General features: G+C 33.3%; 1 long non-coding RNA gene across 1 annotated transcript in view; it reads left to right on the plus strand.

Annotated features, from left to right (window-relative positions):
* The window catches only part of LOC309662146, a 1064955-nt gene extending 1051488 nt beyond the window's left edge, over nucleotides 1-13467 (plus strand). The window contains exon 2 of the long non-coding RNA XR_014264536.1: nucleotides 129-13467. This is a non-coding gene — a long non-coding RNA (uncharacterized lncRNA). The remainder of the gene's footprint in view (nucleotides 1-128) is intronic.
* The last annotated feature ends 12662 nt before the right edge of the window (nucleotides 13468-26129 follow it).

Consider the following 26129-nt stretch of genomic DNA (forward strand, 5'->3'; position numbering starts at 1 on the left):
AAATTGAGGTGGTGGACTTTGGGAGCAACTTTAGACATGGAGTTTTTCTACATCTAATTTGTTTTTGGTTTTATGTTTATCTTAGTTTAGTATTTAGAGCTTATTGTCATTAGTAGATTTGGTTATAGATTTGGTTGCTCTCTTCCCTTTTATATATATATATATATTTTTTTTTTCCTTTTTCTCTTTTTGTGAGTGTGTATGTGTATGCTTCTTTGTGTGATTTTCTATGTATAGCTTTGCTTTTGCTATTAGCCTTAGGTTTCTGTCTGTTCTTTTTTTTTTTTTTTAGTGTTCATTTTAGTGCTTGTTATCATTGGTGGATTTTTTTTTTTGGTTTGGTTGCTCTCTTATTTTTTTCTTTTTTTAAATTACTTTTTAATTTTTTACAATTATTTTTAATAAATTTATTTTTTCTTCCTTTCTTTCTTTCTTTTTCTCTCTTTTCTTCTGAGTGGTGTGGCTGACAGGGTTTTGGTGCTCTGGCCGGGGTCAGGCCTGAGCCTCTGAGGTAGGAGAGCCGAGTTCAGGACATTGGACCACCAGAGACCTCCTGACCCCATGTAATATCAATTGACTAGAGCTCTTCCAGAGATCTCCGTCTCAACACTAAGATCCAGCTCCACTCAATGACCAGTAAGCTCCAGTGCTGAACTCCCCATGTCAAAAAACTAGCAAGACAGGACACAACCCCACCCATTAGCAGAGAGACTTCCTCATATTAAGTGAACAGACAGCCCAAAACACACCACTGGATGCGGTCCTGCCCACCAGAAAGACAATATCCAGCCTCATCCACCAAACACAGTCACCAGTTCCCACCAGCAGGAAGCCTACACAACCCACTGAACCAGCCTTACCCATTGGGAGCAGACACAAAAACAACGGGAACTACGAACCAGCAGCCTGCAAAAAAGAGACTGCAAACACAGTAAGTTAAGCAAAATGAGAAGACTCAGAAATACATAGCAGATGAAGGAGCAAGGTAAAAACCCTCCAGGAAAAAACAAATGAAGAGGAAATACGCAGTCTACCTTAAAAAGAATTCAGAGTAATTATAGTAAAGATGGTCCAAAATCTTGGAAATAGAATGGAGAAAATGTTTCCACAAGAAATGTTTCACAAGGACCTAGAAGAACTAAAGAGCAAACAAACAATGATGAACAACACAACAAATGAAATAAAAAATTCTCTAGAAGGAATCAATAGCAGAATAACTGAGGCAGAAGAACAGATAAGTGACCTGGAAGATAAAATAGTGGAAATAACTACCACAGAGCAGAATAAAGGAAAAAGAATGAAAAGATTTGAGGACAATCTCAGAGACCTCTGGGACAACATTAAATGCACAAATATTCTAATTACAGGGGTCCAAGAAGAAGAGAAAAAGAAAGGAACTGAGAAAATATTTGAAGAGATTATAGTTGAAAACTCCCCTAATATGGGAAAGGAAATAGTCAATCAAGTCCAGGAAGCACAGAGAGCCCCATACAGGATAAATCCAAGGAGAAACATGCCAAGACAAATATTAATGAAACTATCAAAAATTAAATACAAAGAAAAAATATTAAAAGCAGTGAAGGAAAAACAAAAAAATAACATACAAGGGAATCCCCATAAGGTTAACAGCTGATCTTTCAGCAGAAACTCTGCAAGCCAGAAGAGAGTGGCAGAACATATTTAAAGTGATAAAAGAGAAAAATCTACAACCAAGGTTACTCTACCCAGCAAGGACCTCATTCAGATTTGATAGAGAAATTAAAACCTTTACAGACAAGCAAAAGTTAATAGAATTCAGCACCATGATCCAGCTTTACAACAAATGCTAAAGGAACCTCTCTAGGCAGGAAACACAAGAGAAGGAAAAGACCTAGAATAACACACCCAAAACAATTAAGAAAATGATAATAGGAATATACATATCAATAATTACCTTAAATGTGAATGGATTAAATGCTCCAACCAAAAGACATAGACTGGATTAATGGATACAAAAACAAGATCTGTATATATGCTGTCTACAAGAGACCCACTTCAGACCTAGGGACACATACAGACTGAAAGTGAGGGGATGGAAAAAGATATTCCATGCAAATGGAAATCAAAAGAAAGCTGGAGTAGCAATTCTCATATCAGACAAAATAGACTTTGAAATAAAGACTATTACAAGAGACAAAGAAGGACACTACATAATGATCAAGGGATCAATCCAAGAAGAAGATATAACAACTGTAAAAATGTATGCACCCAATAGAGGAGGACCTCAATACATAAGACAAATGTTAACCACCATAAAAGGGGAAATTGACAGTAGCACAATAATAGTAGGGGACTTTAACACCCCACTTTCAACAATGGACAAATCATCCAAAATGAAAATAAATAAGGAAACACAAGCTTTAAATGATACATTAAACAAGATGGACTTAATTGATATTTATAGGACATTCCATTCAAAAACAAAAGAATAAACTCTCTTCTCAAGTGCTCATGGAACAGTCTCCAGGTTAGACCATATCTTGGGTCACAAACCAAGCCTTGGTAAATTTAAGAAAATTGAAATCATATCAAGTATCTTTTTGGACCACAATGCTATGCGACTAGATATCAATTACAGGAAAAAGTCTGTAAAAAATGCAAACACATGAAGGCTTAGCAATACGCTAATAAATAACCAAGAGATAACTGAAGAAATCAAAGAGGAAATTGAAAAATACCTAGAAAAAGATGACAGTGAAAACATGATGACCTAAAACCTACGGGATGTAGCAAAAGCAGTTCTAAGACGGAAGTTTATAACAATACAATCCTACCTCAAAAAACAAGAAACGTCTCTAATAAGCAACTTAACCTTTCACATAAAGCAATTAGAGAAAGAAAAACAAAATAAACCCCAAAGTTAACCGAGGGAAAGAAATCATAAAGATCAGATCAGAAATAAATGAAAAAGAAATGAAGGAAATGATAGCAAAGATCAATAAAACTAAAAGCTTTTTTGAGAAGATAAAAAAAATGGATAAACCATTAGCCAGGCTCATCAAGAAAAAGAGGGAAAAGACTCAAATCAATAGAATTAGAAATGAAAAAGGAGAAGTAATAACTGACACTGCAGAAATACAAAGGATCATGAGAGATTACAACAAGCAACGATATGCCAATAAAATGGACACCCTGGAAGAAATGGACAAATTCTTAGAAAAGCACAACCTTCCAAGACTGAACCAGGAAGAAATAGAAAATATAAACAGACCAATCACAAGCATTAAAATTGAAACTGTGATTAAAAATCTTCCAACAAACAAGAGACCATGACCAGATGGCTTCAAAGGGGAATTCTATCAAACATTTAGAGAAGAGCTAACACCTATCTTTCTCAAACAATTCCAAAATATAGCAAAGGGAGGAAGACTCTCAAACTCATTCTACGAGGCCATAATCACCCTGATACCAAAACCGGACAAAGATGTCACAAAAAAAAAAAACTACAAGCCAGTATCACTGATGAACATAGGTGCAAAATTCCTAAACAGAATGCTAGTAAACAGAATCCATCAGCACATTAAAAGGATCATGCACCATGATCAAGTGGGGTTTATCCCAGGAATGCAAGGAATCTTCAATATACACAAATCAATCAATGTGATAAACTATATTAACAAATTGAAGGAGAAAAACCATATGATCATCTCAATAGATGCAGAAAAATCTTTCAACAAAATGCAACACCCATTTATGATAAAAACCCTGAAGAAAGTAGGCATACAGGGAACTTACCTCAACATAATAAAGGCCATATATGGCAAACCTACAGACAACATCATTCTCAATGGTGAAAAGCTGAAACCATTTCCACTAAGATCAGGAACAAGACAAGTTTGTCCACTCTCACCAATATTATTCAACATATTTTTGGAAGTTTTAGCCACAGCAATCAGAGAAGAAAAAGAAATGAAAGGAATCCAAATCAGAAAAGAAGAAGTAAAACTGTCACTGTTTGCAGATGACATGATACTATACATAGAGAATCCTAAAGATGCGACTGGAAAACTACTAGAGCTGATCAATGATTTTGGTAAACTGCAGGATACAAAATTAGTACAAAATCTCTTGCATTCCTATATACTAATGACCAATAATCCAAAAGACAAATTAAGGAAATCACTCCCTTTTACCATTGTAACAAAAAGAATAAAATACCTAGGAATAAACCTACTTAAGGACCTGTATGCAGAAAACTTTAAGACAGTGATGAAAGAAATTAAAGATGATACAAACAGATGGAGAGATACCATTGGAAAAATCAATATTGTGAAAATGACTATACTACCCAAAGCAATCTACAGATTGATTGCAATCCTTATCAAACTACCAATGGCATTTTTCACAGAACTAGAAAAAAAATTTTCACAATTAGTATGGAAAAACAAAAGACCCCAAATCGCAATAGCAATCTTGAGATAGAAAAACGGAGCTGGAGGAATCAGGCTCCCTGACTTCAGACTATACTGCAAAGCTACAGTCATCAAGACAGTATGGTACTGGCACAAAAACAGAAATATAGATCAATGGAACAGGATAGAAAGCCTAGAGATAAACCCACACACCTATGGTCACCTTATCTTTGATAAAGGAGTTCAAAATATACAATGGAGAAAGATAGCTTCATCAGTAAGTGGTGCTGGGTAAACTGGACAGCTACATGTAAAAGAATGAAATTAGAACACTTCCTAACACCATACCATACACATACACAAAAATCAACTCAAAATGGATTAAAGACCTAAATGTAAAGCCTGACACTGTAAAACTCTTAGAGGGAAACATAGGCACAACACTCTATGACAAAAATCACAGCAAGATCCTTTTAGACCCACCTCCTAGAGAAATAGAAATAAAAACAAAAATAAACAAATGGGACCTAATGAAACTTAAAAGCTTTTGTCACAGCAAAGGAAACCATAAGCAAGATGAAAAGACAAACCTCCAAATGGGATAAAATATTTGCAAATGAAGCAACTGACAAAGGATTAACCTCCAAAATATACAAGCAGCTCATGCAGCTGAATATCAAAAGAACAAACAACCCAATCCAAAAATGGGCAGAAGACCTAAACAGACATTTCTCCATAGAAGATATACAGATTCCAACAAACACATGAAAGGACACTCAATTTCACTAGTCATTAGAGAAATGCAACTCAAAACTACAATGAAGTATCACCTTACTGCCATCAACAGAATGGCCATCATCAAAAATCTACAAACAATAAATGCTGGAGAGGGTGTGGAGAAAAGGGAAACCTTTTACACTGTTGGTAGGAATGTAAGTTGATCCAACCACTATGGAGAACAGAATGGATGTTCCTTAAAAAACTAAAAATAGAACTACCTTACGACCAAGCAATCGCACTACTGGGCATATACCCTGAGAAAACCGTAATTCAAAAAGGTACATGTACCACAATGTTCATTGCAGCACTATTTACAATTGCCAGGACATGGAAGGAATATAAGTGTCTATTGACAGATGAATGGATAAAGAAGATGTGGCACATATATACGATGGAATGTTACTCAGCCGTAAAAAGAAATGAAACTGAGTTATTTGTAGTGAGGTGGATGGACCTAGAGACTGTCATACAGAGTGAAGTAAGTCAGGAAGAGAAAAACAAATACTGTATGCTAACACATATATTTGGAATCTAAAAATAAATAAATAAATGATTCTGAAGAACCTAGGGACAGGACAGGAATAGAGACGCAGATGTAGAGAATGGACTTGAGGAAATGGGGAGGAGGAAGGGTAAGCTGGGACGAAGTGAGAGAGTGGCATGGAGATATATACACTACCAAATGTAAAATAGATAGCTAGTGGGAAGCAGCCGAATAGCACAGGGAGATCAGCTCAGTGCTTTGTGACCACCTACAGGGGTGGGACAGGGAGTGTGGGAGTGAGACGTAAGAGGGAGGAGATATGGGGATATATGTATATGTATAGCTGATTCACTTTGTTACACAGCATAAACTAACACACCATTGTAAATTAATTATACTCCAATATCGATGTCTAAAAAGTAAATAAATAAATATATTAAATACAAAATAAAAGACTTCAGGACTTCTTTTAAAACACCTCTTCTTACCCTTATATCTTTTAGCTATCAATATTATATGGTTTCATGGTTATTGAAAGCTGAGTTTACATGGGAGGAGGATACAGAGAGGCATTTGTGGCAAAATCATGAGAATTATTTGACACAAATATTGAACACATAGTATGTGTTTCCCTACTTAGTGCTATATCATTACTAGTTCATACTTTCTTAATTTATAAAACAATTGAGTTTGGATGTTTAAGGGCATTTGCCTAAAACTGGAGCAAAAAAACCTCTAATGTTATTTTACATTAGAAATATTTTCATAGAATTAATCATTTATAATTCTATTTCATGTTTTACATTTAAGCTATTATTACAATTAAAATATCTATGATAAACTTACAAAAATTGCAGGACTTTAAAAATGGCATACTTGCAATTTATCTTGAATAATGAGAATGCAACAAAGCATGTAAAAATTTTTTGTCAGATAAGATGTAAATTGGTACACTATTCAGGGAAAGACAGTTATAATAAAGAAAGACTAGAGAAATAAATCTGCTAATTTCAGCTAAACGGGCCTTAAGCTAATAACCTTGACAGAGGAAAATTATTTTATAGTTACAATAATACCCATGAACCCAAAACCTAATGTATGGATAAAAAGATAGCAGATATTCTATTAGAGCAATTCCACTTAAACAAGAGCAATCTTTTTGTGATTCTGGACATGGCTGGAACATGTTGTGAAATACTGTTTGGCATATAGCTACTCAATGGTATAATTACCCTTGAGGGAACAGAACACACAGTGTATCAGAATCAAAGATGTTATTTGAGAGAAAAGTTTGAGGAAATTGGGCTTATTCATTTTAATAAAGAATCAATAACCTTTCATGACCTTATTGAAGTTATAGAATTCTAAAAGCAATAGATAAAATTGATCCTAATAAATTCTTCTGTCTACTCTAAAAGTCAATAAGAAGAGGAAATGATCTCAAAATTGGAAAACTGCGACCAGAAATGAAATTGAGGTATAGGCATTTCATTCATGGCATGGGATAAATTGCAGCTAAGGCAGTCGGAGCAGTGCAACAGTGTGTGTGAGTGTGAGAGTGAAATGCAGGAGAATGAGAGAGTCAGAGAACTTTGAAAGAATAGAATGCGATAGCTTATAATGTACTGACCAACTTAAAACCTCACCAATGAGGAGATACCATGTTAAATATTTATGATAAAATCTGGATGTGATCAAATTAATAAAGAAAGGACTTCAGTTGTTACAGTAACCTCCTGGGCTCTCTCTAGAGCATGTCTCTTCCTTAGCAGTTCTCTTTGCAAACTGATGGTGGAAACATCACTTTCATCACTCCTCTCTCTTTAAATGGTACACTTTTGCCCACATAGTTAAATTGAACCTCTTTATCTAGTCATTCAAGCATTCTAGATCTGATGCCAAATTATATTTCTAGAATCAATTCTTAATTTCCCTACTGAAGTGTGTAACAAGGTTTGTATTTTTGCAAGTTGCTGCAAAGTAAATATTTAATATGAAAGCATAATACATATGATATCTCAAATTTACTTGACAAGAGTCTTTATTTGAAGGAGGGCAGAATGGGAATATATTCACAAACTAGTATTCCATGGAACACTTTTTGGTAATGATAACTTTGGACAGAAGCCTAGATCAATATTTACTAACCTATTTTAGTGTCACAGAGCCAAAAATGAATTGCAGCAAAGAAAGCTCTGGACCTGACCCCACCTCTCAAATTCATATACTTTAATTTAGACACAGTGTAAGGAAATTCACAGACCTCCTCTGACAATGTCCAATTTTACAATTCCTACTTTTTATATTATGTTGCTTATTCATAGAAAATGCATATTATTTACGGTATACTAATCAATTCTGATTTAATATTACATGTCAACATCAAGAAAATTAAATGTAAATAAGTACGTTTGCTACAATTTATTTTCTTCATAATGAGCACTGAATAATTCAATTTAAATAAGAATTTAAATTGTTTATGAAATATCAATTTTAAGCAGATTTTATATTGTCATTTAAAAAAACAAAATGCTACTTCTACATGATTTGATAACTTTTATCCAAAGATTGCTGGAATATTTTAATTAGAAGAAATATTATTCAAAGTAAGTGCCAATTTTAAAATGTGTTCTATTTTCCCCAGTTTTCTTCCAGTCTTCAAGTTTAGTGTGTCTTAACTGTATCTTTGACTGGTTTAAGAATTTTGGGACTATTTGGATTCTCTAGAACCATGTATCTTTCTTCCAAATAAATGTTGATTTTTAAAAACTAGAAGCCATTAGCTTTATATTGAGGAAGAAGGATTTGACAACTTGAGTTTTATTGATTTCAAGAGCATGTCTTTTGAAATCCATCCTTCTGATAATTTTTAGATATTGTTATTTTTCCAGAAATAGTCAACATTTGTAAGTGTGTTTGGTAAATTGCTTTATGATTTTATTCAAAATTCCACTGACAGTAGATAAAAATCAAATTTATACTTAGATCTTCAAAGTCCCTAGTGAAAAAAACATATGGTGTTTATCAGTACAACTGAGAAATACCTTGGGATATTAGATATATATTGTAATTGTTGTATATTTGCTTCTACATAAGACAGAGTGAGTACTTTTTACAGTCTGTAGGAACTTGTCATAGCTTATAGAATGTTTCAAGGCTTATGAATATTATACAAAATAAAAATATAAAAAGAGATATATATACATATCAACAAATATGATATATATGAAAATAGAATATATATGTATATATATAAACAGACAAAAAATACACATGTGCATATATGTATGTATTTATAGAGAGACATGCTCACTCAAATATATATATATATTTATATACGCAGACAAAAATCTTACAGTGTTTTTAATATTACATACATGTAAATATATCTGTGTTTATATGTATATCTACATGTGCATATATAAAACAGAAAGGTTTTTTTCTGAAATTCTGTGATGATGACATTGAATTTAAAAAATGTAAATTACAATGACATCCTTTATCTACTGAAGAAAATAATAAAATAATCTGTTTCTCATGGATCCCCACAATTTCCATGGATACTTTCTAATTCAGTGACTAAAAAGTGCCATGGACCTTAATGAAATTTATACAGAACAGTTTAAAGGACCTGAAGGAATTAAGTGTCCTTTTCCTTTGTGAGCCAGTATCATTTACAAATTTAAAAGCGGCAAAAACTTTCCTTAAATTGGGCACTTAATTTCAGGACAGCCCTATCTTTATTCTGGGTTGTTAAATTTTGATAGAGAAAGAAGCCCACCTACTGGGCCATATAATGGGGCATACTCAAGGAAAAAACAATTTGAGATATACTTAAAATGTGATTAGAAACAATCAGGGCAGGCAACTGAATTAAAGGGCAGCTGAGTACAGCAAAGGCTAACTTGGTTACATTCACTGACATAGACAGAGGTCAACAGATTCAAGCTCCACCTTTGGGATCCACTGTCATATAAAGCAAACTTTTAAAAATTATTCTGTAGTTAGCCCAAGACATATATCCACCTCCCCACAAATGATTTTGGTCTCTGCATACTATGGAAGAGATCTTCTTTGAGTAGAATTTGGATAATTGGATGAGATTTCATTATGCCATCCGTCTTCTACACTCCTTCTCTTTCTGCAGGAAGAAGAGCCAATATGCTGAATATCTCTGAAGTTGTATCTCCTCCTGGACTCATCTTTTGACCAGTTCAAATCTTACTGCTTTTCTCCTTTGTCCTATTAATGAAACAGCAATTGATTAAATGCTTCATATTCAAATATCACATTTCATTAGCTTGAAATAATTCAAATTTGGGTGAAGAAAAGAGTTGTGACTACTATTATGATAAAGACTATATTGTGAGAGTAATAAGACAACGCACTATTATGATGCAGAAGCATCAGTTTTATCACCATAGCTCTTTTCATTAACATTTTCTTATTAATTTATTTACCTCTTTTTGATCTCTTTTCCCGTGAAACTGTAAGGTTCATGATAGTGGAACTTTTTTTTGGGTATTGTTTTGTTTTGTTACATCATGCCTCTCTATTGCCAGATAAGTGCTTGGACAAAAGAAACTAAACATTTGGGAATAAATAAATTGATTATTGAGAACTGCTTTACATGACTCACCCGGGAGTCTGGAAAGTGTTTCATATAAATTGAGATAAAAAGGATATAAGAAAAAATATTAAAAACTTTCAGACAGAATACATTTTTTGTTTAGGATTAATTTTCTAGATAATTTTATACAAAAAATATTTTATATTCAAAATTTGAATGATATATGGAATTACGGTCATTGTTATAGATGAGGAAAACAAGGCTCTAATTTTGTTCACTTTAACAGTAGAATAAAGATCCAAAAGCATGTGCTCTGATATACTTTCCACTTTGTCATACTGGTATATTGTAAATTCAGGAGTAAAACCCAAAATGTTTAACAACTTCTGGTGTAAAATAGGCATCCAACAATCAGAAAGGACCCTGGTCTTGGTAGTGGAGTTGAAGAACTCTTCGTAAGGAATAAATCCCATCATTGGTAAATCATGGGGACCTCCAGGGGCGGGCCAAACTGTGGCAGCTGGGGCTCAGAGCCGTAGCTATTTATAAATGTGTGTGTAAGTATTCTAATATTTTACTAATGGGCATAGTAGTACCAGTACATCACTTTGTGTCAATGATTATATAAAAGTCAGAAATCACTGTACTTATTTCTGTTTTTTACTTCCTTAGAATGTTTGCAAAATCTTGAGAAAATGGTCTATATTCATGTGTTTTTATTTCATTGATATAATAATAGTAATACTCGACATTTAGTAAGTACTTACTTTTCTCTAGGTGTTTAAAAAGTGCTTCATATGCATTAAATAATGTCTTAGTAGTATCGTCTTTTGAGTATTCCTACAAGTTTATTTTATATTATATCTATCAAAGAAAAATTCTGAAAATACCATATCTATGCTTGTTATGTTAGTTTCATTTCAGGGTATAGAACTGAAACTTTACTGTTCAAGTCTCAATCAAATGATTTGCATGAACACTTTTTCATATCAGCAAAGTAATCCTTGCATTTGAGGGAATAATGATGTCATTTCAAGAGAAAAATCCTTTATCATTGGGGGAATGCAAACTCCTCTCCATTTGCTTATCTTTATGAAGACCCCTTATATGTTTGAACAGAGAAAAAATATGTCAAATTATACTCTAGCATTGATCTCTTAATGAAACATCTTCAATAGTTCAGATACAAGATAAATGCCTTTTAATCAGACTGACATTATAGAAAATTGAAAACATGAGAAGAAAATATAGTTTTATGACAAAACTGATTTAGTTTTCAAATTGTTTCTAATATCTGAGCCAAAAGGTGTAGTCACTTGTTTGTTTTTCTGCACTGAATGTCTCCACACCTGAAATGCAGCTTTAATGTGCAAAGTTTAGATTTAAAACTTTGCTGGTTAATGTTCTTACAATATTCAGTAAAATTTTCATTTATCAATAGCATTATATAAATTAGTGTTTTCTGTATTGTTTTCATGTAATATGAATTCATGTTCCATAGTAATAATACCAGTTGTGATTTATAAACTTAAATTAGAAAATAATTATAGATCAATTGGAAAATGATTATTTTCCAGTTGGAAACCATATTAATTTTTAAATGGCATGATTTCAGTTGAAAAACAGCAGAAATAATATTAACTATTTTCAACTGTTTATTTATTTTGTGCATTATTCACTTGTCTTTATTATAAACTTTCATAGAATGTTATTGTCTTGCATATATTTCTTGAACTAATCTATGCCGTACTCAATGAAGGGTCTGAGATGTGTTTACTTTTATATTTCTAGTAGTAAACACAGTGGTAAAAAGATAATAAACACTAAAGTATTTTTTGAACTGAACTATTTTAATTAAATTTGTAATGTAAGACTACTAATTATAGACAGCTCGTCAGGGAAATAATTTAATTAACCAAAAATCCCCATAAAACAACACTGAGCTTTTAACTCAGTTTAATGAAGATAATTAAACAGAGATATATAAACAATGACAGATAATCAGATAAACAAATAATTTGACACTATTTTTACATTTGTTTATAGACTTATGGAGTTATGGAATATTTAGTTACATTTAGTTATGGAATCATGTTGACTTTAAAATTGGGAAGTAATAAAGCAATAAAATGAATGGAATCCAAGAATATTCTACTATGAACAAGGTCTGCATAAAAATGTGTTCCATTTATTATTTATTTGAATGCAGAGAAATTTGGAAGTTTTATAGAGAAAGAAAGATCATATTAGAGTAAGTATTGATAAATGCTGGGTGCATCCATCAAGTATCTTGGCAGTCATCATGCAGCAGGGATAGTTTGCCCTCTAGTTCAAATTGTTTCTGTTGTAAGGTACAACACAAAGTAGTTAAGTGTTGCTTTCAAAATTCTGGAAACATATTAGTGTACAATAATACATCTTGGTCTGCAATATAAGTACAGACATTATTCCTTAGGAAGAACATGTATCTACCAGATAATAGAAGCTTGAACACAAAAAGTTATGGAGGAAATATTGGTGGAATTACTCAGTCAGAACTTTGATTTGATATCTGTGTATGGAAAGTACATGCAAGTAATGTCTGAGATAATCGGAGAAGACACTTGTGGAATGTTCATATGTATCAGTAAGATGTGGACAGCTCAAAGGTTAATGCCAAACACTTTTATACAACTCAGTTCTCTTTTTTACAATGGAAGTTTGTTAGCAGCATGATTTGGGGTGTGGAGGGGAGGTGATAATATCTGGTATTCCTTGTGCACAGATTTCCATGACCCTGCACAATTCCAAGATGGATTCTAACAGTGCTTGTTAATGGCACATGATATGTGATCAATTAATTTTCTTGAATGAATGTAAGCTTAGTTTCTGCCTATCCTAAATGAAAAAACTCCCTTTTTAATATGCAGGATAAGGAAGAAAAAAGTTTCCTTAACATTTTTCAACTGAATGATCCCTTTTTTGGTGCATTGTTATGAAGGGATGTTATCTGCAAAACACAGTAAATAGAAGTGCAATAAAACGAGGTATACCTGTGAGTCTACAAGTACGAAAATATTTTTTAAAGCCTTCCACTAAACAATTCTACTCTCAGGAATTTATTTTAAGGAAATAATCATTGCTGTAGTTACTCTGTTTATTTCTTTAGCTTATTATTGTTTAAAAATTTAGAAAACCACCTAGATATGCAACAGTATGGAATATTAAATACATTATTGTACAACTATGCAATAGTATGAAATGCAGCTAAATAAAATAATGAGTTGAAACATCAATTTTTATAACAAACATTGGAGAGATGGCCCACAATTATGACTTTTCAGGTTAACTTATTCTCTGCATAAAACATCTAAATAAATTTCAAGAAAAATAGCTGAAATGTATAGAATATGAGGTAGTTCAGTATGGTTGCTTGATTCAAGATGAATTGGCAAAACTCATTTACGTGTGTGTGTATACACACATATATATGTTAGCCACCCCCCCGCCCCCGAGCCCTTATCCTTGGGGAGTATGCTCCAAGACCCTCAGTGGATGCCTGAAACCTTGAATAGTACCAAACCCTATGTATACTATGTTTTTCCCTATACATACACACCGATACGCTGGACAAAGGAATGATTCACATTCAGGGTGGGCGGACCAGGTTTGCGTGAGATTTCTTTACACTCCCCAGAATGGTGCACGATTTAAAACTTATAATTTGTTTATTTCTGGGATTTTCCATACGAAATGTTTAGATCATGGTTCACCAAGGGTAGCTGACATCTCTGAAAGCAAAACCTCAGATAAGGGGGAGTGTGCGCTCCCTCTCTCTCGTTCTCTACTATTTTTGAAGAATAGTCAAAAATACCTCTATGGCAAACAGACTGGGTAGACACAAAGAAATTTGAGAATGCAAGTTATCTTATTTTTTAAGAAAGAAAGAAACATAGCAAGAGAGGGAGAGATGGAGGAAGAGCGGGGGAAGGGAGAGAAGGAAGGAATAGGTAAATTTGCAGTCTTCGGTGTTCCATACATATAATTAAGTGCTATATCATTCCTTGCTATTCTTTTTTTGTTATACAATTACCAGATATTTTCTCCATGTTTTCCATGCAATGCAGTAAATGTCCTAAAAATGTTTATGGTTGAACGCTTAGTAATGTCGGACTTACCAGAAAAATCTATGGAGGTACATTATACATTTTGACAAGATTCAGCTTCTGGAAATTTGATGGCGGCTCATGTATTATACAAACTGTTTAAATTGCCTGATCTTCAATTTTTACATTTTAAAAATCTGAATTCCTGTCTCATAGAGTTCCTGTCAATAGTAATTTTTCCCCAAAGTGTTTGTAAATAAAAAGCAATAAATAATATGTAGTATTTTACTGTCATTTTTATGTCTATATGACAGAAAAGGAAAGAGAAACAACTGTCTCTTCTGTTTTACTATTCAAAAAAGCGTGAGAAATGTGCACAGATCACATAAATAGATGTTTTGTAGCTTTATTAGTGTAAAATTTCGTAAAGTACAATAAATTTTACATATTTAAAAAGTATAATTTGGTGAGTTTTGACATATGCATACAGCCATGTCCTCATCGCCACAGTCAAGGTCGCCTCTTAAACAAGTTACAAGTTTCCATTTATTATTTCATATGTGCGAAGCATTATATGCACATTTCTAAAATTTACAACTGCCCTAAAAAAATAGGTATTAGTTTCACTATTTTATGCAATAACAAATCCTAGCTGAGAAAAGTAGATGGCTTTCTTAAAAGAAAAAAAAAAGCCTTTAGTGTTGAGGGTTGGAGCTATGTTTCCTACGAATGTTATTTTATCCTGAAGTTCACTCTTCCAATTACATCAAATTTCTGCCGAAGTAATATTTAAAATTAATATGACACTAGTCCAGATATACAAATCATGCTGACAAATCTATCATTTAAAAAACATTAATTTGCTCTGCCTTCTTGCTTATTTGTTTAAAGTTATACTAAGTAAAGAGTTATTTTAATTTGATGTTTACAATTCTTGTCTTCTGCTTCCAGCCACTGTGGTGGTAGTATTGGGTGACTATTATTCATCATCTATAGTTTTAAATACGTTTGACAAAAAATGAGCCCAAAGGTAATAAAGTTCTATTTTTTAAATAAAAGATAAATTCACTTATATTATGATAATATCAGTCACTATTTATGTATGGTGCTTGATGGGTCTTTAATCTTCATTTTGTGTGGCTTTATGTGTACATGTTCTCATAAAAATTGGTAAATGCAGGGTTTAAAGTGAAATATAATTTTAAGGGTGCAATCGTTGACATGCTCCAGCTTTATATAATAATAAATTATGTAACAAAATGATTAGTCACCATTAAGTTTCTAGGAGTTTTGTTGTAGCTTTTTATCTTGCTGGGTTTCTAAGGACATGCTATGACTTCCCTTAACGCTGAGAGCAACGAAGCAACCTGGTTCCCTCACTAGTTTTGCTCTTCTCTGTCAGTATTTCAACCTTTGAGTCAAGCACATGCAGATAACAAGATAATGAAGCTACAAGGCCACGGAGCCTTCTTGGCTTTTTGTTAGTACTCTGCCTTGGTACATCATTATGCCTGCTAAGACAGCTGAGTGTTTTATAACATTTTAAATAATACTCTGTATTGCTGACTCATAGGCATTTCATTGCTTATCATGAGCGTCACATAACAGAGAAGTGAATCACAGCAGAGAGCTCTAAAGAGCTATGCTGGGAAAACAGCTTGCCAAGGCACAGCATTCAGAATGTACTTTCCATTCCTTTATAGAGTCTACTCTTGTCTATTACCATATATACAGTCACTTCACTTTTTTAAAGTGCTCTCAGCATTCAGGGCTTCTGCATGTCCATCAGCCTACTGGAGGCTGGCAAGTATGTTAAGGTGTAACTGTCCAGCAGGAGAGGGGCAGGAGACAGAGGAGGTTTCAGGTTAAAAATTAAAATTAAAAATCACCAGGAAATCTCCTAATTTAGGCTTCCTTCTCCACTGAGTTTTATATTATGCTAGTATTGTACCAAATGATTTTTGGACTGAAATAGGATGTGTAAGGTTTTTATGCAATTATATTGTATATCCAAAATAAGACTAAATGACAGTGACAAATAATATATTATTTTAATAATAAGTATAATATTATAATATAATAAATAGATTTCCTGTCATATTTATATTAGTATAATATTGAGCGAATGTTATGTAATGAAATTTTATTATTTTTATTATTTGGGATGTTCAGCCACTGGGAATTTAATAATATCTGCCAGTTACTATAGTGAATATTTTATTTTTGCAACAATTCTATAACTTTGGTAGTTATTCATATTTTATAAGTGAAAATTTTAATTTCCAGAGGTGAATAACTTCTTTTTCAGTATTTAAGCTGAAGCCTTGCTGATAACAAAGGCTGTGCTCTTTCTACTCACTTACCACATTTTGAAATCTGATGATATTCACATTTAACTTTCTTTTATTTCTTCTGAAGATCCTCTTTATCTACTTTTCATTAATTTCTCTAATAAAATACTACAAGGTTCATGGTTTGGTCCTAATAAAATGACCACTCTGTCTGTATTTTACTTCCAGAATGCTGCCATATTTGTTGCAGTAATATCACATCTCAGTTTGATCAGCTTTGAATTTCCTAATCAGTTTTGCATTAGGAGAATCTCATATTGAGCTGTATACATCTCTACCATAATAGCGTATTGAAAATGCCCCAGATCATTCCTTGGCAGAGCATGTAAGACATATTGGCATAGCTTCATCTGTCAACATGCCATTGTTAATACCAACTTTTGCTAGACTCAGTGAATATTTTGTGATTTATCTATTGGTAAACTAATAAATTGATTACTTTGCTCTTAAGATTTCTGAGCTTCAACATTGAGAAACAGCCATTAACATTCCCTCTCACCCATGTTTTGTGAACATTTCAGTTAGGCTGGTGTTTTACCTGCAAGGTACCCACTTTAATCCACTTTAAGAAACAAACTCCTTTGGAAAGTGCAGCAAACTTCAGAACATTACCCATATACTACAGGATGAGAGAATGTATGTGATGAGCAAGAAATTGTAGTAAAAACACAATATATTTTATTAAAGACCTAGTAAGTTTTTATTCAGTCTTATCTAAGAAAATCCGAAACAAATATTATATCCAAGTAAACAGCCATTTCTGGGTCCTTAGCAAATATTGCGTTCTGAAGTTAAAGGCACACCCAGGGCAAATTCATGTTGAAACCTGACACAGAGTTAAAATACAGTATTTTTATTTATGATCATCAAAGGGATCCCAGAAATCCATAATTAAAGTCAATTAAGAAAAAAAGCAATTTGCTAATAAATTATGACAGATATAAAAAAAAAAAGACAACCCCATGAAAAATGAAAAAATAGGGGCCAGAAAACAATCCAGTTGCCTTTTCTAGAGGTGTATGAGTTCAGACTGAAAAACAAGAGTTGGCTAAGGCTTATAGATAACTGATAGAGGGAATAGTTCATAAACAATTTGAAAAATGGGCATCAATTTTGGAGAAAACAATCAAATAAACTGTAGAATTTTAGAAATTGAAGAGATTAGGGGAAGAATAACTCATTTGGGTAACAATCCAAGAGGTTAATTGCTGTGCAGGATGGAATTACCGTCTTGTCAGTAGATTCGTGACATCTCTCACCTGAAAGAAAATTACACTCATTGGTCTACAAGAATATAGTTTTAGGCCAATACCTAAGAACAGGGACCTTTATAGAGAAAATTATCCCAAGGTTTTCAATACAGGTGGGACTACAAGTGATGAAGACATATAGAGAGACTACGCTAGGGTGCCTTTGTCAAGGAATGAAATGGAAAAACAAAACAAAATTCTAGCTTAATAGAGAATTAAGAACTATAGATTGTCTTTCTGAGATTATTAAAAGGTTCTAAAACTTCTGTTACTTCTTCTGTTTGTTACTGTTAGTGCATGTTTGTACTGATAAACAGAAAAGTGCTTAAAATTTAAAAAATATGTATTAGAAAAGTTTTGTGTATTTGTTTCAATGCAGTTAAAACAGCAAGATTTGAGGAAAGTGTCACTCCACCGATGAGTTGGTGAATGCCTACTCAGAGAGAAGGCATTCAGACTGAGGTCCAGAGACTTGCTTCAACAAGAAGAACAAGAAAACTGAAGGATATAGGATAAATGCCATAGGTGTGACATCATGGAGGTGGACTATTAGAATCTTCCTTCAAGAAAGATATTTTCAACCGACTGCAAGTAGCACATCTAGGTGACAGCATTTAGCTAGAGAACATTTGAAATCACAGAGTAAATGCTAATATGTTTTATGTATGTTGGACTCAATAAAGTGATTCTGGAAGACTGACTACAGGCAATTGAACTTATAAACACTCAATATAAAAATAACAAGCTGAGTGGAGACCTCATTAGAGATAAATTGGATGCCAGTTGGAACATCTCTTTTCTCTCTCATCACAGCATCTGTTTTCAAGGGTGTTTCTCCATGAACTCACCATATCAAAAGTACTTGTTATGATGTGATTTCTTTTGTGTCATGATTCCTACTCATCCGGTGCGAAGCTCATAAGATTTAAGCTATGTTATATAGTTCAAGATGGAGTCACACTGGCCAATGTGAACTTCCATATTAGTTGTTTTGAAATGCCCAGTGTAGGACTGAAAATATCTTAGAGTGATAAATTAAGAATGCTAATTTAGATAAAGAATTTGTTTGGTAATTTCTGTGGAAACATTTCACTGGAACAGAAGGAGCAACTGACAGACATAAGACCCCCTGGAATGTAACTGTTTAACCCTACTGGCATGAGCTTAATGAGTTGAAGGCTCTTTGCTGGAGGACCTGACTCCACCCATTGAGATTGTTCTAGAGGGACACTGCCAGAGGCTCTATCAGAGCAGAAGAAGACTTCCTACTCATACTTGTCATGAGACCATTTGCTAGAACTGAGACCAGCATGAGAAGGCTGTTCATGTTAAGATGACTCCTTCCCAGGCTTCTTGGAGTGGTTTGTTACCCCCTATTCTCCCTTCTTTGACTAACCTGTGTTGCGTGCTAATTGTGTATAATAAACTGAGTGGTTTGTGAATTGAATATTGGCTACTTTTTGTATATTTCCAATCCCCTGGTTCTTACCTGGCCTTACTGCTGGACTCTGCAACAAATAATACTGGACACACTGTCACAAAACTCAGAATCAGTTTAAAGGATGTTCCACACCCAGTGCTGAGACAAACAGTGGTATTTTTGTTTTCTGTTAGATATTAGCATGCCTGCTAATGCTAATCCTAGCATGCTAGGATATATGCTCTGCAAGGGCAGTAAATTCTATCTATTTTGTATTTTTATGTATAACATACACCTACAATAGTGCCTCATATACAGAAACTATTCAATTGATATTAGTTGGATCAATAAATGGCTTTTTGTATGTGATGTTATGCAGTGTGGTGAAGTGCAATGGAATTTGAACTCAACAATCTAAATGAGATACATTTTGAGTCATAACCTACACAGCTTTGGCCACGAGATGTGAGGGAATATACACAGTAGAATATACATTGATAGACAAAGTGAAGAAAGCTGGGCCAGGCAAGTCTGGGACTAAGTTCTTCCCTTGAGTATAAGACTGATAATGCGAGAGATAGTCAGAAATCCACATTAGATTATACACGAGAACACAGAAAGCATATTTGTTTTAAATTTGAACTGGGAGCCATTGTCAAGTTATTTCTTATTGTATACAAAATACTCTCAAAGCTCTTTATAATGACATACAAGGTACTCTAGGCAGTCTACTTTTCTATGTAGCCACATCTAACATTTTACTTCAAATTTTACATTTTAATAATACTTACTTTAAACACCTTTCCACAACTAGCTTATTTATGTCTATAGGCCTTTTAATTATGCTTTTTGGTAAAAAGGCATTGGTCAATATTATGTCAATCCAATTAATATTGTTTAATAAAATAGACAGATCTAGCATATATACACACATATACATATTCCAATTACTCTTTTATTTTCATGTTAGCTGTTTGAAAAAGCTGTTTGTAATATTTTTCTCATATAAATTATTTTTATTGTAGATCTATGTTAAATAGTGCAAATGGCTACTTAATTAAGGATGTCAGTCCTAACATTCTCCAGCTTTGCTCCATGTCAAGTACACTCAGTCCCTGTCAGTCCCAGAATCTGTTCTAATAAAATGTGGGAGTATAGGAGAAAGTCTATGTCACCAGTGCAGAATAAGAGATAGTGTGCAAGAAATAGGAAAATAAAAATCTAGGAAGATAGATAGGAAAATAAAAATCTAGTCCCTCTGTTATGAGGCAATATGAATGAAAGGTGATTGAGGTAAACATCTAGGCCTTCTTGGAATTACTGAACCTTTCTCCCAAATCCTGCCTTATTCTTCAGACTGTAAAAATAGAGTCCTAAATCCATTTTGGATTTAACATTTCATATTACTTTCTCAAGATCTTGTTTACCTGCACAATTATCACCAGTACCAGTCTTCTTCAGCCTATGGTCTTTGTCCCTTTAGTCAAAATTTATCAATACATCAAAGCATAACTACCTCACTGAAGTCAAAATATACACACTGAAATCTTCACAGGACACACTAGCTTCTATGCCATGCCAATTCATTGATAGGAAATTGAGTTTCCACTTTATAATAGTACTGTGCATGATAATGGGTTACAAAGTTCGATAAAGTTTAGATGCTGCTCCTAAAAATATTATAGAATAATTGGCACATACATCTGTATAACCTGAATAAATACTTGAGGTGTGAAGTGTTTTCACCTTCATTTGTAAACATATGCAGAGCTGAGGTTGAACAAAGCAGTCAATGTTCTCTCTGCCTTCTTATTTCAGCTCTCATACTCTAAACAAGTGTGCTTTTCACAGACTATTTAATGCCATGTGTTGCATTTTTGTGCTTTTTGTTGATGATTTTACTGTTTAAAATGGCCCCCAAGAAGAGTACTGAAGTGCTGTCTAGTATTCCTAACTACAAGAAGGTTGTGATATACCTTATAAAGAAAATACATGTTAGATAAACTTTGCTCAGGCATGCATTATAGTCTTGTTGTCATGAGTTCAATGATAATGAATCAACAGTATATTACACTGAGAAAACGGAAGAAGAAATTTGCCAGTCTGCACATGAGGCCACTCAGAAAGTGCTAAAGTAGCATATACAGTGTGTGATGAAGTTATGGAAGAGCTGGAAAAGTGGCTAAATTTGTGGGTTCATGAGATGACAACTGATTAAAAAATAAATAAATAAAGCATAGTGGACATTATTGTTGAGAGGCTGAAAGTCTATAGACACATGCCACATGCTCTTCCAGGTCTTATTCAAGACATACAGAAGCGATCAAAAGAGAAAAGTTTCCTGACTTCATGCAATTTATCTTCCAGTTCAGGCAGAAATGCAATCACCTAGTAAACAAATAAAAAAACCAAGATGGTAACATAGTTATACCCTTCAATGAAAGAACTAAAACAGTGTAATAGTGGCTGAAGCAACTTTATATAGTGGCTGGAATGTGTCCTCCTCTTCCACATTCCAGCCAAGATATAAAAAACACCTAGAAGCCAGCCAAGTGAAAAACGTATCTGAAAAATAGTTTTTCCTATATGAGATTTGTAATTAATTTTGTAAAATCATATTGCTAATTCTGAAATGAATGTAGAGTCAACATATAGTGAAATAAAAATCAGTTTCTGAATATTTTAGTAAATGAAAATAAAGAACATAGTTGTCATACCAAATACATTTTGTCAACATAAAAGATGAAACAATCACATGATACAGAAAAAGGAAGGTATTTCTGAAAACTCTCCCAGATTTGAAACTTCTTGGGACTGAAAATCTGGACCCATATTCTTGTAGAGATTTACACATTTTAGGTTTGTAGCTATATAGAATCATCATAGAAACAGCTTTTCTGACACTGCTAGCAGTTCTGCTTCTAAGGCAAGTCAGAAACAGGAAGTAAAAAGGTATACAAAGAGGAAAAGTAATGAATAAATTTAACCAAACTTTGAGTCTCTCACATTTGATGTAGGTCAACCTTGAATTTTAGATTAATACTTGAATCACAATTCATCTAAATTAGGTCATCCATCCCTGGTGATAGATGTGTTTCAGAAATTAGCATTGACTTTCAAGTCATTGAAAATGTTTCTATGAAACTTTGGAAGAGTTTCAAGAAATTAAATATTTGACTTCTCTTTTAAATAAGAATTAGAAGAATATATTCCAAACTTTAAAAAATCAATTTATCTGAATATATTCCAAAATGTAATATTTTCATTCCTCTCAAAATTAAATTAATGACAAACATTCTGATATTTATTTATATTATATTCTTATGTTATATTATGTTATATATAATATTATATTATATTGTAGTTATTAGAATCTTCTAATAACTCACTAACTCTAACCCAGGAGAGGAAAGATGAGTTGTCTGGTTGCTGAATATGAGAGGCAAAAATGAGGGTAGCACACTTTCCTTTTCTCATGGATGAGGTCAATCTGTTTGCATAGAAGGCAGATTGTACAGCCCTACACTCTGTGATGGGCTTAGTGGGGAGGTACTCTCCCTGTGAAGGCCACTTTTGTCTCTCGTTGAGTTTGAGAATCTCTCCACTTCAGAGGTGAAGTTCAAGGAAGCCTATTTTACCATTTAAATACAACCATATTTTCCGAAGCTGATATCTTGATCTCCATTATTCTACCTGCTGTGCTTTATTACTAAAGTGATTCTAAATCAAAGTGGAAAGAAAAGGTATTCTTTATTAACCTTTAAAAATCCCAGAAATATAGAATAATTTTAGGAAAGGAGAAAATGCAATAGCAGGAGAAGTCATAGCCTTTGGAGTCAGAGACTCTTAAATTCAAATCTCAGCTCTTCTACCTCCTGGGCAACAGTGGGCAAGTTTCTGATCTTCTTTAAGCCCACGTTCTCCCAGTACAAAGTGGAAATACTTCTGGTTCACTTGCAGGACTTGGAGATTGAAGATAGGGGAAATAAATTCCACAAGACAAAGAAGGTTCTAAATGAACATTTATTATCAATATTAATATCATTTTAATTTCATATTGATACTTCAAAAATTCAAACTTAAGTTATGATGTGGTTAAAGATTTTTCATGTTCAGATTATTATAATTGGTATTTCTCCACTATCACAATCATTATTAATTAATTCTTATGAATATCTCAAGAAAACCTATCACTACTAAATTAAGAAACATATAAGTTAATAAATTCCAGTTCACTTCATAGAATCATTACAAAATCCAATATATTTTAAATAGATTAGAATGTTAGGCACTTAACTAAATTGTCAAAGAATAAATATATATTATCTATTAAACTTTCTTGATACAGGTCTTATATCAAAATTTTCTTACCTTTCATTCACTTTTTTGCCTTCCTATTCCTTCACCCAATACTCTGAGGGCCTGAATAGAACTAAAAGATGGAGGAAGGGAGAATTTACGCTCTCTGCCTAACTAAGCAGGTTTTCTTCTGATCTTGGACTTAGACTTAAACCATCAGAAATCCTGGTTTTCAGCTTTAGGACTTGAACTAGAACTTATACAATAGGCTCTGTTGGTTCTCAGGCCTTCAGATTTGACCTGGAACTATACTACCAGCTTTTCTGGGTCTCCAGCTTGCAAATGGCAGATCATAGGACTTCTCAGCCTCCACAATCTTATGAGTCAATTCCTTACAATGAATTTCTTTATTTCCTTCCTATTGGTTCTGTCTCTCTAGAGAAGTCTGATTAATACAAAAATCAATTCACAGCTTATTTTTGAGTAAATGAAAATGTAAAAATGAATCTCTATTCTCATACACAAAATAGAAATAATAAAATACACTTTGAAGTCATGTGAAGAGAAATAAGATATTCAAAAATCTTGAAACTTGTTATATACTTATTAAGAATTAAAGTTGTGATGAAAAATAATTACTAATTGCAATAGTTTTTTTTCTTGCAAGAGACAAAACAGTCTAGCATTTAGAAAGGTAAACTCTAGATCATTAATTCCTGACAATATTTTTCCATGCAGTATATTATTGCTTTAAAATGTAAATTAATGGTATCCTAAAAATTATCAAATACTGAGAGAAAACATAAAAATATAAGAAGCAATTTAATTCTCCTATACGTAGGTGAAATATACAACTGATCTTTGAAGTTTTAATCAGCCAGTCTGCTGGCTGCACATTGCTTTTTTATTGGTAGCTTGAACATTGATTTACTTGGATTCCACTATCTTTTAGCTTCTACCAGGATGAGAAAAACTGACCTTAGGTCTTGGGGAAAAATGCGGCATGTAAGAAGCTATAAAACTTATTTCTAAAGTAAATTCATGATGTAAGTGATTTTTAACTATTTCCTACCTTACTGTATAACCATGCATTTTACTACTCAGGAAGCAGTGAATTGTATAAAGAAGGATTTTTTTCTTCTTTTTCCCCTCTGGAATAGCAGATGAAAGCATTTAAGGTGTTCATGTCCAGGCAAATGGAGCTAGTAAATAATAATAAAAAATGTTTGAAAATCAGTGCTTGAATCTAAAATTCTACCAGTAAAGTAAGTGGCTTAGTTGTGAAGTGTATGTTGTATGCATTTGCAAATTTCATAAAATCCTATGATTAGATTTATGTTTCAAAAGTGACTTCCAAATATTTTAACACTTTTCAGAATTATAAATTTAATTCAAAGTAGCACTTATTCTCCTACTGGTCTTTAGCCTTGTTTGAGATTTTTTTCCAAATACCCACATCCCCAGCAGTGATTAGTTCATTTTAAACAGAAATATATTTTTTCTGTTGCTTTAAACTCTTCCTCTGGCTGCTTTTAGAAGTTCCTCATTATTTTCCAACATAGGTAAGGAACAACTTTACATTGCTTTCTTTAGTTGTAAGAAAGATCGCATGGCTCGCCTAAATAACAGATTCTCTCACCCATCCTTTTCTTTTTGCCTTTCCCCTAAAATACTGCTCTAATTCTTCATCTCATTCCTCTCTAGAATCTATTCTCAACATTTGTAACCTAAATTTCTTCAATTAGCTTTTCTAAATCCCTGATGCATTTTTGCTTTATCAAAAATCCTCAGAAGATAAGCAACCATAAAATGAACAATCTGTAAAAAATTGGAGGGTTACTAGATTTAAATAAAAAATAGTTGAATAAATATTATTGCAATATCTTTTTTTTTTTACACCAAACGTGTGGCTTTTTCTGACATCAAACACATGTCATTTTTCCACACCAATTCTCCAATTCTCTGACAACAATCGGGTGTCCAACAATTCAGTGCAATTCTGACGCTAAAACTTGAAGCTAGTGCAAACTCTGTATGTTAAAGTCTCAGTCCTATAAGACTGCCCCCACTTACAAAGCCAGTCTAAATGAAGTGCCAGCCTACCCACACTTCTGGCTGGCTGACTCACAGAATTCAGGAAAGTGTTTTATTTACTATTTCAGTTTATTATAAAGGATACAACTTAGGAAGAGATCTATCAGGCAAGGTATGGTGGGGTGGGGGGTTGGAAGTGCACAACCTTACCAGCACTTTGTTGTATTCATCAACCCAGAAACTTCCTAAATCCTGTTGTTTATGGTTTTTATGCGAAGTTCCATTACAGAGGCTTGATTGATGAGGTCATTGGCCATTGATGATTGAATTCAATCTGCAGGCCCTCTCGACTCCTCAAAAGTTGGGGGCTGGGGACTAGGAATAAAAATTCCAACCTTCTGAATCACATGATTGGTGATTCTGGTGCCCAGCCCCCATTCAGAAGCTACCTAGAGACCCTCTGAA

This window comes from Balaenoptera physalus (assembly GCF_965194825.1).
Source record: "Balaenoptera physalus genome assembly, chromosome: 5".
NCBI lineage: Eukaryota > Metazoa > Chordata > Mammalia > Artiodactyla > Balaenopteridae > Balaenoptera > Balaenoptera physalus.